Source organism: Protopterus annectens, chromosome 11.part0 (assembly GCF_019279795.1).
Source record: "Protopterus annectens isolate FY-2018-M chromosome 11.part0, PAN1.0, whole genome shotgun sequence".
NCBI lineage: Eukaryota > Metazoa > Chordata > Ceratodontiformes > Protopteridae > Protopterus > Protopterus annectens.
In genome coordinates, this window is record NC_056745.1 from 1,136,259,861 (window position 1) to 1,136,274,424 (window position 14,564).

General features: G+C 43.6%; 1 protein-coding gene across 1 annotated transcript in view; it reads left to right on the forward strand.

Moving 5' to 3' along the window:
* Positions 1-14,564, forward strand: part of EFCAB6 (EF-hand calcium binding domain 6) — a 3,527,179-nt gene that overhangs the window by 169,902 nt on the left and 3,342,713 nt on the right. The window lies entirely within an intron of this gene.

Here is a 14,564-nt window from a genome sequence, read left to right on the forward strand (position 1 = left end):
TTAGCAATGCTTTTAAATGCCTTAAATCATCTCTGGTCTCCAGGACCTTTTCAAGATGTCACAGGCAACACCACAGTGTTGTGGTACATAAGCAAGCAAGGGGAACCAGATCTTATACCTTCTGCAGACTTGCTATGATTGCCTGGGAGATAGCAGTTCAGCTCAGTCTGACTCTTCAAGCATCATATATTCCTTCTTAGTAAATTCTTATAGAAGACACATGGAACAGGACCAGGACAACCCCCCATGAATGGAAACTGCACCTTAGTGTCTTCCAGTAATTTATTCAAATGTGGGTTACATCTCAAATAAATTTGCTTGCCTCCTTTCAAAACAAAGAAATTCTTTTCCAGGATTCTGTTCAGTCAGGCTTGGAAGATGGATGCATTCTGTTTCACATGGATAATAATGTTATTTATGTTATTCTACCTTTAACACTGATGCCCAGGGTTCTTCAAAAGATCCAGAAGGATTCTTCCTTTTGACCCCAGGCAACAGTGGTACGCTGTTCTTCTCTAGTTAACCAAGGGCAATTACCACAAGCTTCTCCACAGGCTGGATTTACTCACACAAGACAGGAGTTGTTTGATACACCCCAGTCTCAAAAGACTCATGTTATAGGCAGATAGAATTTGATAGCTTTTAGGTACCTTTTTTTCTGAGGACGTGCAGCAGGTACTAAAGGAGGCAAAAAAGCTGTTACTTATAAGGGTAAATTGAAAATAGTGCCATTCCAAGAAACAGGACCCTTTTAAGGCCCGTTGCCTCTGGTTCTTGATTATTTGTATGAGTTATCCTCTAGCCTCTCCCATTGCGCTGTCTTAGATTCCCCCCACCATTTCTTTCTGTCCTCAAGTCAGTTAGTTTTTGAAACACATCCATCCACCTAGAAAGCTTCCCTTGGGATCTTAATTTTGTGCACAAAAAACTATTTGAACCAGCTCACCAGGCTGACTTGAAGATGTTCTTCACATTGAACTCTGTTGCAGTAGCCTAAGCCATATGGGTTAAATCCTGCATAGGATATAGCAGCTGGCTAGCTTCTAAAGCTTCAGGGCACTTTCCACACACCTGCATTGTTAGATTCATCGATTTAAGACACAGGTTTGGCCTTCAAGCCCTTCGGAGCTTTCTTGACACAGAAGAGAATGCTCATTTGCAGGCTTTGGAGGATTGACTGTTGGCGTATGCTGTTCTGTTGCAGGCCAGATAAGTTCACTTTGGGGGAAAAACCTACCTCACATTATTTTTAATATTTAAATTTACTTTTTTGTTTGGGAAAGTATGTTTTAAGCTAGAAATATGTGTTTTTATTGACCGTCACGGGTCTTTGCTGTACTTTTAAATGGGAGAGCACTTTTGTGTTTGACTATTTCAAGTTGATATAAACATTCTAAAACCATTTATTCTGTGGAGAAACTGTGTTTAATGACTTTTTTGGTCCTGGTATAGTGTATTAGAGTGCTTTTTACTGTGTATTTATTGTGAAAGGTGACTATACTATTGAAATTTTACTAGTTTGTGAAGCTTAGTTTCCCCAGGAAAGAGTCACCATTTTCACTCGACAGTGGAGCAAAATACCAGTGTCGTGGTTGGTCCTTTTTCCAGCCACAAAATGAAAAAAGAAGTTAAACAGCCTTTGCCACCACAGCAAACTAGAAATTGCCTCAGCTGCAGGTGGGTGACTCTGCTGTGGCCAAATCTGTTCCTCAGAAAACTCTGATCTCTCTGGTGTTGCCCATGCAACCACTATGGATTGGGAATTAACCATGTCTTCTGCAGCTTTTGGATTCCCCTCAGTGGGCAAGGGAGAGCCAATTTTATCGATGTGGAAGAAGGGGCAGGGAAGATGCCCCTCCTTAGAGTGTTGTGCCGTCCCTGGGAAGCTGTTGTTGCCATTAAAAACCCTGTTTGTCTTAACTTTCTTGTCAAAAAGAAAGAGAAAACTTAACATATATCTTCTCTTGCTCCAATTTCACTTGTCAGTAGTATTTTATTAAATATGGCTCAGGATCTTGTGCATGCTATTGATCCTTCTTATCAAATTGTTTCTGATAAGACAAAAAAGGATTCCTCTTTTCCTAAAGAGATTCAAGAAACTGAATCTGGAAAGGAACATGATGGGTTAGATACAGGTTTTTCTCCTTAGATTTCTTATTCAGACTTAGAGCAGAGCATATTATTTGAATTTTCTGAATTCTTTCTCAAAGATTATTTCTAGAATGTGCCAGTGTTTTCAGTGGGAGCACACTGAGGTTTCTCAGCTTCTCCGAAAATACTATGAAATGTTACAACTGGAATTTATAGAATCTCCTCCCATCCCGCCAGTGCTGCCAGCATTGGAATATGTGTTTGTCAAAGCCTGTGGTTTCTCCGATAGCCAGTCTGCTGCACCCAAGAAAGCAGATAGTTTGTACAAAGTTTCTCAGTCTTTCAAATTTCTATACATTCATCCCAGACCAGACCCAGCAAATACAGCTTTAATCAATGCAGCTGCTGCCAAGCATTTTGTTAATTTTAATCCTTCACTTCTGACAATGATGATTAAATATTTGATATGTTTGGGGGTAAAGTGTATGCTTCTGTGACTGTAGTTTTTAGAATTTTGAATTGTCAGGCTCATACGTTGATTCTGACTAATTGTGAAAGTATGAGGAATGTTCTATCTTCAATTCCTTCCTGTGAAGAAAAATCTGCTTTTTGTGGTTTAGTTTCTTCTGTTTCTCAAGTCACTACTCATTGTTTAAGGTGTGTTTATGACTCTGTAGATATTAGAAATTATCTAGAGAGTCATAAACACACTGTAGAGACTACATCCAGGGCTATTGCCATTTGTGCTGTGTTGAGGAGGTTTGTTTGGATGCATTCTTAGAATCCTCCAGAAGATGTAAAAAAATGAGATGTTAAATTCACCGTTGGATAGAGATGCAGTTTCTGGACCTTCTACTGCAGAAGCTGGTATAGGGAATCTCTCCGATTGTTCAGCCCTCCATCTCTAAATTTTCTAGGGGATTTTCTGTTCCCTCATCTCATCAAATGCCGGTAAGCAGACATTTAAAAAGCAGTGGCAGGAAGGTTCCAAAAAGAAATCGGGAATTCCCAGAACAAAAGACAGTCAAATAAGTCTATGACATAGTAAGTGACCTTGTTCTACCTCCTCCTTTCTAGGGAATTATTACACATCCACCAGTCCAAGCCCCTCTGTTCTACCTTGTCCTACAGCACATGCTTTCTCTGGGGGTAAAAGAAACAGTTCCTCTTTCCCAGTTGGGAAGAGGTTTTTAATCAGGAGTGTTCCTGGTGCCAGAGAAAGAAAATGCCTGCTACCCAGTTCTGGACCTTTCTTTCCTAAACCAGTTTGTGATAGTGCATTATTTCAAAATGATTTCTCCACACAAATTCTTATCCCTTCTTACTCATTTCATTTTTTTGGTAACCTTAGATTTAAAATGATTATCATCACATTTCTATCCAGCCAGACTTACATTTCTTAATGTTTTGTGTGTCTGGATCATATTATAAGATGTTAAGTTGTCTATCTCACCTTCATTCTTGCTGGTTTGGTTCAGAGCCGATCATCGGCTCTGACTCGGCCATCTACTAAAGCTCGAGAGCTATTTACTGGCTCGAGGCCTCCCCATATCCCACAATGCTTGGTGCTAGATACCCAGATCTCGTTTGCCTCTTCAGCTACGAGGTTGCGATTTTACTGGCTCAGGTCATATTATTCCTTTTTTGTATTAGTTAAAAATTTACCTTGTATTTTTAGTATATTTAGATAGTCTTCCCTTGTAGTGTAGTTAGACTGTGTATCCCCTAGCTTATCCCACCTAGGAAACTCGTTTTTTGTTAGAGAGTTTCTCTCCCCCCCCCCTTGTTTCTTCTCTTTAGTGGCTAACCCCACCCCTTTGGTACTTAATAGGAGTAGTGTTTAGCCTTATAGTATTTGTATATTTTTATTAAAAATAGTTGTTGTTAAGTGTGGTGATAGTTTTTTGTAGTTATTATTGTTAGCTTAACTAGTGCGGGTGTGTTTCTGTGTGCCTTGTTTAAGCACTAGTTTAATTTTTCTCTCTTTAGTATCCCCTTGCCAGTATGTCCAAGGATACTAAAGTTTCAGGCTTCAAGAAGTGTGACTCGTGCTGTCGGAAGATGTCTCTGACAGACAGTCACACTTCTTGTGTGTATTGCTTGGGTTCCCTACACCTGCAGGACTCCTGCTCGGTCTGTCACGCCTTCAGCCCAAGAGTCCTGCAGGAGCGTAGGAACAAGCTTATTTTGAGAGGCTTACTTAAGCCAGAGGGATCCCTGGCAAAGCCTCAGTTGGGGAAATCCTCAAAGTTCGCCAAACCGTCGGCTCCCAGTTCAGAGCCGTCGCCGGGTGGAGCATCTTCCTCCTCTTCGGTTCTGGCTGGAGCCGACATCTCTAGACCTCAATCGGCTCCGACTTTAGTGTCGGAACCATCTTTGGGCCGAAAACGTTCAGGTCTCCTTCCCTAGAATTGGTTCGTTCGGCTCCGAGGTCACCATTGCTTCAGTCTGAACGAAGCCATAGGTCCCACTCCTCTCGATCCTCCAGGCTAATCTGATCATGACTTGGAGAGGGTGGTCAGTAGACTCCTTAAATCGCAGGCCCTGGCCCAAATGTTAACCAGCCCTTCTCAACGGACTGTGGCTGTCCCGGTGTCTTCAGCAATTCCTCCTCCGACTCCCCCTTTGCGTTCGGAGCCAGAGCTGGTTGGGGCTTGAATCTCGGAAATGTCGGAGCTGATATCACACCTTTCGGCTCCTTCATCGGCTCCGATCTCTTCATTGGTTCCTTCCTTGGAGGGATCTGGGTGGGATCTGGGCGCCGGGACTCTCTCGTCTGCTCCGAGGGGGTGAGTGGCATCAGACCCTTGTCCGACCCCGTTCTCCCTCTTGGGGCTTCGGCGCAGGTGAACTCTGCCCCGACATCGGCCTCTGAGGGGTTCACGTCTCTTCGGAGTGGGGACCTTCTGCTCTGCCTGATAGGGGCACCTTTGAGGTCATGAGGAGCATGCTGACTCCTGAGTCAGCTCCTCGATCGGCCCCTTCGGCTCCTCCCCCCATGGTGCCTGCATCGGCCTCTGCCCACCCTCCTGACCCCAAGCGTGGAGAACAGACACTTCAGGTCGCCCCATTGGGCATATCTTCCTCTTCCGAGGCCTCCTCTGATCTTTCAGAGGAGCCCCCTCGGAAGAGAAAATGTAAGAGGAAACACGTCGACTCCCCCGAGTCAGTCACTTCTGATACCAACTTGGAGGATTCGGAAGGGTCCCCAAGATCCCCCCTCTGAGGATGTCTCCTTTTCAGACATCCTAGAGATCCTTAAGCAGAGGGGGAACTGGACTGCCCTTAACCCTTCCGAGGACGTGTCTGTATACCTGGATGTGTTTGGTTCTCGCCCTTCCACCTCCTGGGTGTCTCCACCCTTCGACCTGCTCATGGAAGTAGTGGCTCGAAGGGCGTGGTCAGTCCCGGACACAGTGGAACCAACTCCCCGTAGGCCCACTAAGTTCATTACAGCACCACCCAACAAACAATTTTTGACAAAAGGTGTCCCCGTTGATGCCATGGTGGTGGCAGCAGCAGCCACAAAGAAGGAGTTGTCTGACCCTTCGATGCCTGTCCATCCACCTAATAAAGAGTCTAGGACAATGGACAGGTATGGGAAGCGGATGTTTTCCTCAGCGACCTTTTCCATGCGGTCACTGAATTATCTGTGCCACTTCACCCACCTTCAAAGGGATCTTCTCAAGGAACTGGGTGATACCCTTCAGGATCCATCAGCTGCGGGGACTGAAGATGAGATTAACTCCCAGCTGGTGACCCTCAACTCAACTCAATCATCAACTCCTCCATGCGGCTCATTTCTTATGCAGCCGATGGGGCGAGTAGGGCCGCAGGTGCAGGTGTGGCTTTGAGAAGACATGCCTGGATGCGGTTATGTAACTTTGCTGACCCCTTTAAGGCGTCCTTCACCAATACCCCCTTCAATGGTTCGGCTTTGTTTGAACCACAGGTGAAGGATACCCTTACCAGGTGTGAGCTGGAAGGCAAGACTCTCTCTGCCATTGGAATCCATTTTTCTACTCCCTCTAGACCATACCCTAAAGGTCAGAAGAGAGGGTAAATGTGGTTTTGGAAACCCTAGGGAGTCGTGCCTGACACACGTGGCGAGTTTCCCTCCAGGGGCAGGGGAGGAAACAATAATAGACGCCGCCCGAGGTGCAGAGGGGGTCCACAAAATCAGGGTAGCAGAGAATCTTTCTCTGACAAACCCTTTCAGCACCCCTGAGGGGCTGCCCGACTGTCAACCTTCGGAGGCAGTCGGGGGAAGATTGTCACTGTACCCAGAAGCCTGGCAACTCCTCACACAAGACAAATGGGTACGGTCCATCATATCTGAGGGTTACAAAATCCCCTTTGTCCACACCCCTGTACAAACAACCAAGTCCCTTCCAGATGTTCCGCCTGGTCTAAGGGAACAAGCAGTGCCAGAAATTTCAAAACTGCTAGAAAAAAGGGCCATCCAGCCAGTCCCAGCAGACCAGCAAGGATCCGGAATTTACTCCAAGTTCTTTTTGGTACCAAGAAAGATGGGGGACTGGAGACCCATTTTGGATCTCAGCAGGTTAAACATATCTGTTCAAAGAACGAAGTTCCGGATGGTCACGCTTCAGTCTATTCTACCCTTTTTGGGTCAGGGCAGTTGGATGTGCTCCATAGACCTTCAGGATGCGTACTACCATATCAAAATGGACAGGCGCTCCAGAAGGTTTCTCCGCTTCTGGCTGGGAGCCAGTCACCATCAATTCAGAGCCCTGCCCTTTGGTCTCACCACAGCCCCCAGGGTGTTCACCAAATGCATGGCAGTGGTTATGGCGAGGATTCCAGGTGTTTCCATATCTAGACAACTGGCTCCTTACTGCTTCCACCAGGCATCAGCTACTGTGAGCCAGGGATTATACCATCCAAACTTGCTCCGAGGTAGGTATTTCAATAAATTTAAAAAAATCTGCATTGTTGCCTTGTCAGTCTATAACCTTTATAGGCGCAAGATTAGATACAAAAGATCTGTCCGCAAAACTTCCTCTAGACAGAGTGTCAGACATTCGCCGGCATGTACAGGTCTTACTACAGTGCAAGAGGATTCAGGCCAGATTTTTACTAAAAACGTTGGTTCTCATGGCAGCAGCAATCATACTAGTTCCCCCGGCTCGTTTTCACATGCTGATTCTTCAGTGGATGCTTTTTTCCCAATGGTCCTTTCAGCAACTGCCGATGTCTCAAGATAATAATCACTCAAGTCATGTAAAGACCACCTGGCTTGGTGGATGGTCTCCCCTCTAGTACTCCAGGGCAGACTGTTTGTTCTTCCTCCTCCTGTTGCCACAGTGACCACGGATGCCTCCCTGATCGGGTTGGGCATTTTCAGGGCAGGACTGTCCAGGGCACTTGGCAACCTCTAGAGTACCACCTGCACATAAATGTCTTGGAGATGAGAGCGTTGCAAGCTCTTCAGGACTCTCTATCCACCGGGACTATTGCAATTCAAACAGACAATATGTCTGTAGTGTGGTACAACAACAAGCAGGGCGGAACCAAGTCCTATCCCTTATGTCGAGAAGCACTCAGACTCTGGCAGTGGGTGATCTCCTCTCAACGGTTTCTGATAGCAACGCACATCCCCAGGAAGTCCAACGTCATAGCGGACAGGCTAAGCAGTGCTATTCTCATGCCTCATGAGTGGTCTCTCAATCAGTCAGCGGACAAAATTTTCCGCAGATGGGGTCAACCTTTCTGCGACCTTTTTGCAACTCCTCTCAACAGCAAGTGCGAAGATTTCTTCACTCTCTTCCCCCTTCCCGGCCACTCCCCCAGAGACGCTCTAGTTCACGATTGGCCCCAGGGTCTTCTGTATGCATTCCCACCTTTTCACCTAATTCCCAAACTAATTCAGAAGGTGACCACATTGGGATCCAGGATGATCCTCATTGCCCCTTACTGGCCTCGACAAATTTGGTTCCCATTCCTGCATAGTCACCTGCTGGAGCAGCCTTGGAATCTGGACCCAGTGCCAGACCTCTTGGTCCATCAGTTGGGTGGGCTGCACCGATCCCTTCAGTCTCTCAACCTCACAGCTTGGTTGCTCCACTTCCAACCTTAGCCGGGCTTCTACATATTTCTCAGCCGGTGCGTGAAATCATCCTTTCTTCACACAAATCTACCACCAGGAAGACTTATGCTAGTAAGTGGAAACATTTCTCTTTCTGGGCAGAGGCTAGGAATATAGATACCTTTACAGCCCCTGTACATCACGTTCTAGATTTTTTAGCAGAACTTTTTCAAGCTGGCTCCTCGTCTGCCACCATTAGGGTCCAATTAGCTGCTATTGCAAATTTCCACGCTGGCCTGTCAGAAACCAGCATCATGTCCCACAAACTTTGCAAGGCCTTTCTTAAAGGGACTATTTTGCTTAGGCCCATGGTCAGAGATCCCCCGCCTCCGTGGGATTTAAACTTGATTTTAGATTTCTTGATTCTTCCCCCTTTTGAACCTGCGGCTTCCTGTTCCTTAAAATTACTCTTCTGGAAGACTCTCTTTTTAGTAGCAATCACCTCCGCTAGGAGAGTCTCGGAACTTCAAGCCCTTTGTATTCGTCCTCCTTACTTTGTGTTTCATAAGGATAGAGTTTCACTAAGGACTAATCCTTTGTTTCTGCCCAAGATACCTTCCGAAACAAACCTGAATCAGGCTGTTGATCTACCTGTCTTTTTTCCTAACTATTCGAACAAAGCTGAACAAAAGTTACACCAACTGGACGTTCATAGGCAATTACGTTTTTATTTGGATAGGACTAAGCAAACAAGAAAATCAGACCAACTCTTCCTGTCCTATGCTGAGGGCAAACATGGACTGCCAGTTTCTAAAGTAACCTTATCCAGGTGGTTGTCCTCTATTATTACTTTGATTTATCAACTGAGACATAAAGAACTCCCTACTAAACCTAAAAGTCATTCCACCAGAGCGTTAGCTACTTCGGTAGCTTTTCAAGCAAGACTACCAATGGAATCTATTTGTGCTGCAGCCACATGGGCCACTCCTCATACTTTCATTTCACATTATAAGTTGGATATGGCCTCTAGGAGTAGAGCTGATTTTGGTTCCACTGTGCTCAAGAGTCTGTTCCGATGAGCCACCTAGGACTAAGGTGCCAGGGACGCTGTCCCAACCAGCAAGAATGAAGGCGAGATAGACAACTTAACATTAAGAAGTTATGTACCTACCATAACGTTCCATGTTAGTTGTCTTCTTCTCACCTTCTTTCTTGCGTCCCACCCTCCATCCCCCTAGACTGTGCAGACCGAGAAGAGTCCCTTTTTGAGGCCTTCTTCTTATCTGAGTTACGTCCTTCCTCTGTTTTACTACTGTAGGTAAACCTTGTAGTTTGGACCGGTGTCCTTAGAATTTTTCTATGGCGTTAGCTCTGCCAAACGAGATCTGGGTATCTAGCGCCAAGCATTGTGGGATATGGGGAGACCTCGAGCCAGTAAATAGCTCTCGAGCTTTAGTAGATGGCTGAGTTGGAGCCAAGGTTCGGCTCCGAACCCAACCAGCAAGAAAGAAGGTGAGAAGAAGACAACTAACATGGAACGTTATGGTAGGTACATAACTTCTTATTCTCTGCTTTACTGTTAGAGCTATCCACTGCTCTAAGAGTGCTCTCAAAGTGTCTAGCTCCAGTCATAGCACATTGAAGGCTACAGGGTATCCATATTTTTCCATATTTAAATGACTTGTTTATGTTTGCATTGTCTTTTTCAAAGTGTGAGGAATCTGTCACTTGGGTGAGAGATCTCCCATGTAGGCTGGGATTCCAAGAGTATATTCAAGTCTTTTTTGACTCCATTACACAGTATTGTGTCCCTGGGCTTCCTGCTTGACACCTCAGTACAAAGAGCTTTACTTTCAAAGGAAAAAAAATAGATCTATATTTAAATCTGTTACAGGGATTTTACACAGAGACTTTAGTCACTGCAAGGAAATAACTCAGGATTCTGGGTCTCATGGCATCTATGATTCTAATGATCTTGCAGGACTCCACATTAGGAGGATACAGTGGTATCTGAGGTCTCCTTGGTCCCAGCAGCAAAACCTATTATCTTTTCAGATTCCAATTCTGGGATTTGTGAAAAGAAAACTCACTTAACAGAGATATCAGATATCCCTGAATCCAGGTCACCCATTCACCCGTCCTCCTTGGACTTTGCTTGAGGAGCAGTGTCAAGGGGATAAGAGTGAAAAGTATCTAAGACAACAAAGACAGGCACAAGCAAATAAATATAAAAGAGATGCTTGCCCTTATAAAGGCATTTGACTCTCTGAATCACTTTTGGTCCCAAGGACCACTTCAAGTTTTACATAGAATACCACAGTGATTTGGTACATAAACAAGGAGGAAGCAGGTCTTACCTCCTATGCAGACTAACCATGTTAGCATTCAGTGTACCTTTACAGTACAGTCTCACTCTACAGGTTACCTACATGCCGTCAGAGCAAAATTGTGGGGCAGACAGGGTGAGCAGGACAAAAGCAGACCCTCACAAATGGAAAGTTAATCAGGGGGTCTTCCAAGATCTGGTCCATCTATGGGGTATTTCTCAAGTACACATTTTGCCTCCTTTCTGAACAATCATCTGGCAAGATTCTGCTCCTGGACTCCATGCCAGAAGGCCTGGAAGATGGATGCCATTTCTTTTCCTTAGACATAAATTTTTCTATATGCTTTTTGTGCATTTCCACTGATATACATGGTACTGTTGAAGATTCAGAGGTAATCCCCCATGATCATTGTGTAACTCTGTTCTAGCCCAGGCAACAGTGGTTCTCCCTTCTTTGGGAATTGGCCAGGGACAATTACGACAAGCTTCCTCACAAACTATATTTACATACACAAGAACAGAGGTGTTTGATACAGCTTAACCCCAATTTACTAACTGTCTGGATGATAGAATTTTAATACAGTTTGGGCACCTGTATACTGAGGATGTGCAGCAGGCACTAATGGAGCCTAGAAAGTTTGCTATTAAAAACTCTTACATTAGTAAATGGAAAATGTTTTATAGTTGGTGCTAACAACATAACCAGCACAAGAAACAACTGAGAGACAAGAAACAAATGTATAAAAGATAAACCTGCCAAACAGTATATACATGTAACATAATAGTTGGAACTAGTTGTTTAACAAAAAAAAACTGTTATATAAAAGATGGTAATAATAATTAAGAAAATTATGCTGTCTATAATGTCTTTCAATCTGAATAGGCTTACAGATAAGTACAAAAAAAGAGTAGTGAACTGTATTAAAAAATGTAAACTGCAAATAGCTATGCTACAGGAGACACATCTGGTAAGAAGTGAACATGTGAATTTGATAAGGAAAGGTTTTCAGGATGGTTATTCAGTGGAATATCTGGGGCAAAGGAAAAGAGGAATACTTATAATAATTGCAAGAGGTGCTCCGATAGTGATAGATGAAGAAAAAAAGACAATAAGAGAAGATATATAGTACTAAGCGTCTACTGGCAAGGGAGAACGATTACAGTGGCATACATCTATATCCCGCCTAAAACTGCTATAATGGAGTTTAAGAAAATTCTGGGAGAAATAATTAGCTTTCAGCAAGGATTACGTATAAGTGGGGACTGGAATTTGGTTTGCAACAATGAAGATGTGTTTGGGGAGCCAAGAAGGGAAAATATAACAAAGGAGGGTAGATTTTTGAAGACATTTCTGAAAATGTTTGGCATGGAAGATGTGAATTCAGTACTAGGAACTCAAGAGTGAATTTATATATTATTCTCCAAGATAAAAAAACTGGGCTAGGCTAGACAGAATTTATATCTCATAGCAACATGTGCATTTAATTGAAGGTCTTGAAACACACCCAATAACTATTTCAGATCAAGGGATGATACAGGGGAAGCTCAAGAAGCAAGAAGAGATTGGGATTTTAGATGCAGACTCTTAAGGAGAATGACAGCAATCATACAGAATATTATATTCATAAAATAGCAGGGAGTATTTTAAGAATTAAACCAGCATGAGAATGAAGAAAAGAGATTCTGCCAATAAGGATGACTGCAGTTAGGGATGCAAACAGTAGGTAAGAGGGGGCTGGAATTTGTTGGAGAAAACTGGCAAAGGAACCAAGGTACTGGGAGCAAATAACTAGAAAGGGAAAGGCAATAGAATGGGAAGATGTCAAGAATTTATTTGGACTGCATATTAGAGATTGCCTTCCCTATCAAGGGTTGATATCATAGTATAGGCAAAGAGAAAGAAATGGTGGGGGGTCTTAAACGAAAGACCAGCACTGGTAGAGTTTTTAATAGAATCTAGAACAGAAGCTGCTGTTAAAAAAGGAATAATTAGTAGAGCTTAGAAAATATTACATGATTATAAGAATCAATCAGAGGAACTTATAAAGGATTGGGAAGAGAGACTGGATAAGCAGTTCACAAAGATACAATAGGGGATATATGTGCATCTCTCAAATATGCAACAAAGTCTAGAAGATTTACAGTCTTTTCCTGGAAGTGTTTACATAGGTATTTTTATACACCAAGTAGACTCCAAAGAATTTTTCCTCAGGTGGATAGCCAATGTTGGAGGTGTGATGGGGAAGAAAGAGGCCATTGGGAACATATTGTTTGGGAGTGTAATGAGTTGGCAGACTCTAAAGATTCCCTGCGGACCACTCTGTCGGGGATGCTGGGTGAGCAGATTAGATTGACTGGGGAGATGATTTTTTTGAGCTATGATACAGAATCGGAATTGCCTAGACATAGTAAAGCCTTGCTGAATTTAATTATGATGGCTGCCATAAAAGCAATTACTAGAAAATGGAAATTAAAGTCTAAATCACCTTTACTAGAAATAGTGAATATAGTAACAGAGATAAAGCAAATGGAACTGGGATCCTTAGAAAATGGAAGGAGCAAACTACATAGGAAAAAAATGGGAATCATGGGAGCAATATATGCACAGAAGGAACAACGTTTAAAAAGAAGGCAGGATTTGAATGAGCTGTATAATGCTTAACTGACAATGACTGGTTAGATTATAAGTAATGTATAATGTTTGCAGCTACAGTTTTTTCAGTGGTGTCTGTAATGCATAATGTTTGCAACTAAAGTGTTGTCAGTGTTTGTTTTTCATTTATATAAATGTAAGATTGCCTATGTCATATGTGACAATTTGATGTTTTTTGTTAAAAAAATTAAAATGATGCAGTTCTCCTCATACTTTTAAGAGAGATCTTGATAAGTACATGACAACAGCTGTCATGCCTCAGGAAAATCATTAGGCAATAAGCTTCTTTCTAAATCTGTGAAACTGTGACACAGACAACCTGTCACATGTTTACTAAGTATTGCAAGTTAGATGCCCAATTTAGAACCAGGCAGGCTTGATGGGCACTCTTTTAGAGGCACTTCATTAGCTGCCCCACTGTCCTGAACCTGTCTAACAAACTAGTTGAAAATCTGATTAGCCATTATAATATTAGAAGAGTCTCTGCCAAGATCAGCTAGTAAAGTTGTACTCTTCTTAACAGCAAGTCTTCAGTGGAAAGGTTGCGTGTGTCATTTATGAGATACTGCCACAAAGTTATCTTGTTTTGTTAATTATGAGTACCTCACTGGAACAATCCAGCTTTGTGGCATACAGGAATAAAGAAATGAATTATGGCCCAAGTGACCAGAGTTTACAAATTAGATCAGGCACTGGAAGAGCAAGGTAAAGGAGGATGAAAGTGACTGGCCATTGCTGGCTGGTCCATGGGGGGGGGGGGGGTCCACTCAGCTAATCACCACCATTCATGTGGAGGCTTGCAAGGCACTAGAATGGCTAGGGCCAATGATGTGGGTTGGTGGTCCTAAGCCTAAAAATGTTGTCCCTTATAGCATGTAGGAGAAGGCATATAGACGCATGGGCATAGGATACTCCGTGGTGATGCAGGTACTGATATTAGCCATCGGGGGGGGGGGGAATATTGGGGCCTCATTAGAAATGCTGTCATTCCCAGGATCTCTGACAGCACAATCCACCTCCATGGCTGCCTGTGTGATCACCCTTTAGTATGCTGTCACCTCTGTGATGAGAGATGTGCAGTATGGGGGTTGAATGGCCTCAGGACTGATAGAAAGAGTCTTGATAGCTAGCAAGCTAGCGAGCATAGAGGGAAATTGCTCTCACCAGGACAACTGAATGTCAAACTAAAAATTTCTTTTACATGGGACTTGTGCCAAATGAAATTAGAGAAACAGAAGAGTAAGGCAGATATCCTCATCTTGGGAGGGAGCCTTTATATGCATGAAAAATCAGGACAAATATCAGAAGGCCTGTGTTCAGTTAGCCGCAGAGGTGCCTGAGTGGTTGAGCATAGGAAAAAATCTTGAGCAGCTGATATCATCACACCTGCCTGGGTGGAGGGAAGTGGCTTGGCCTGTTGAATCGGTGACACCTACCAGACAGTA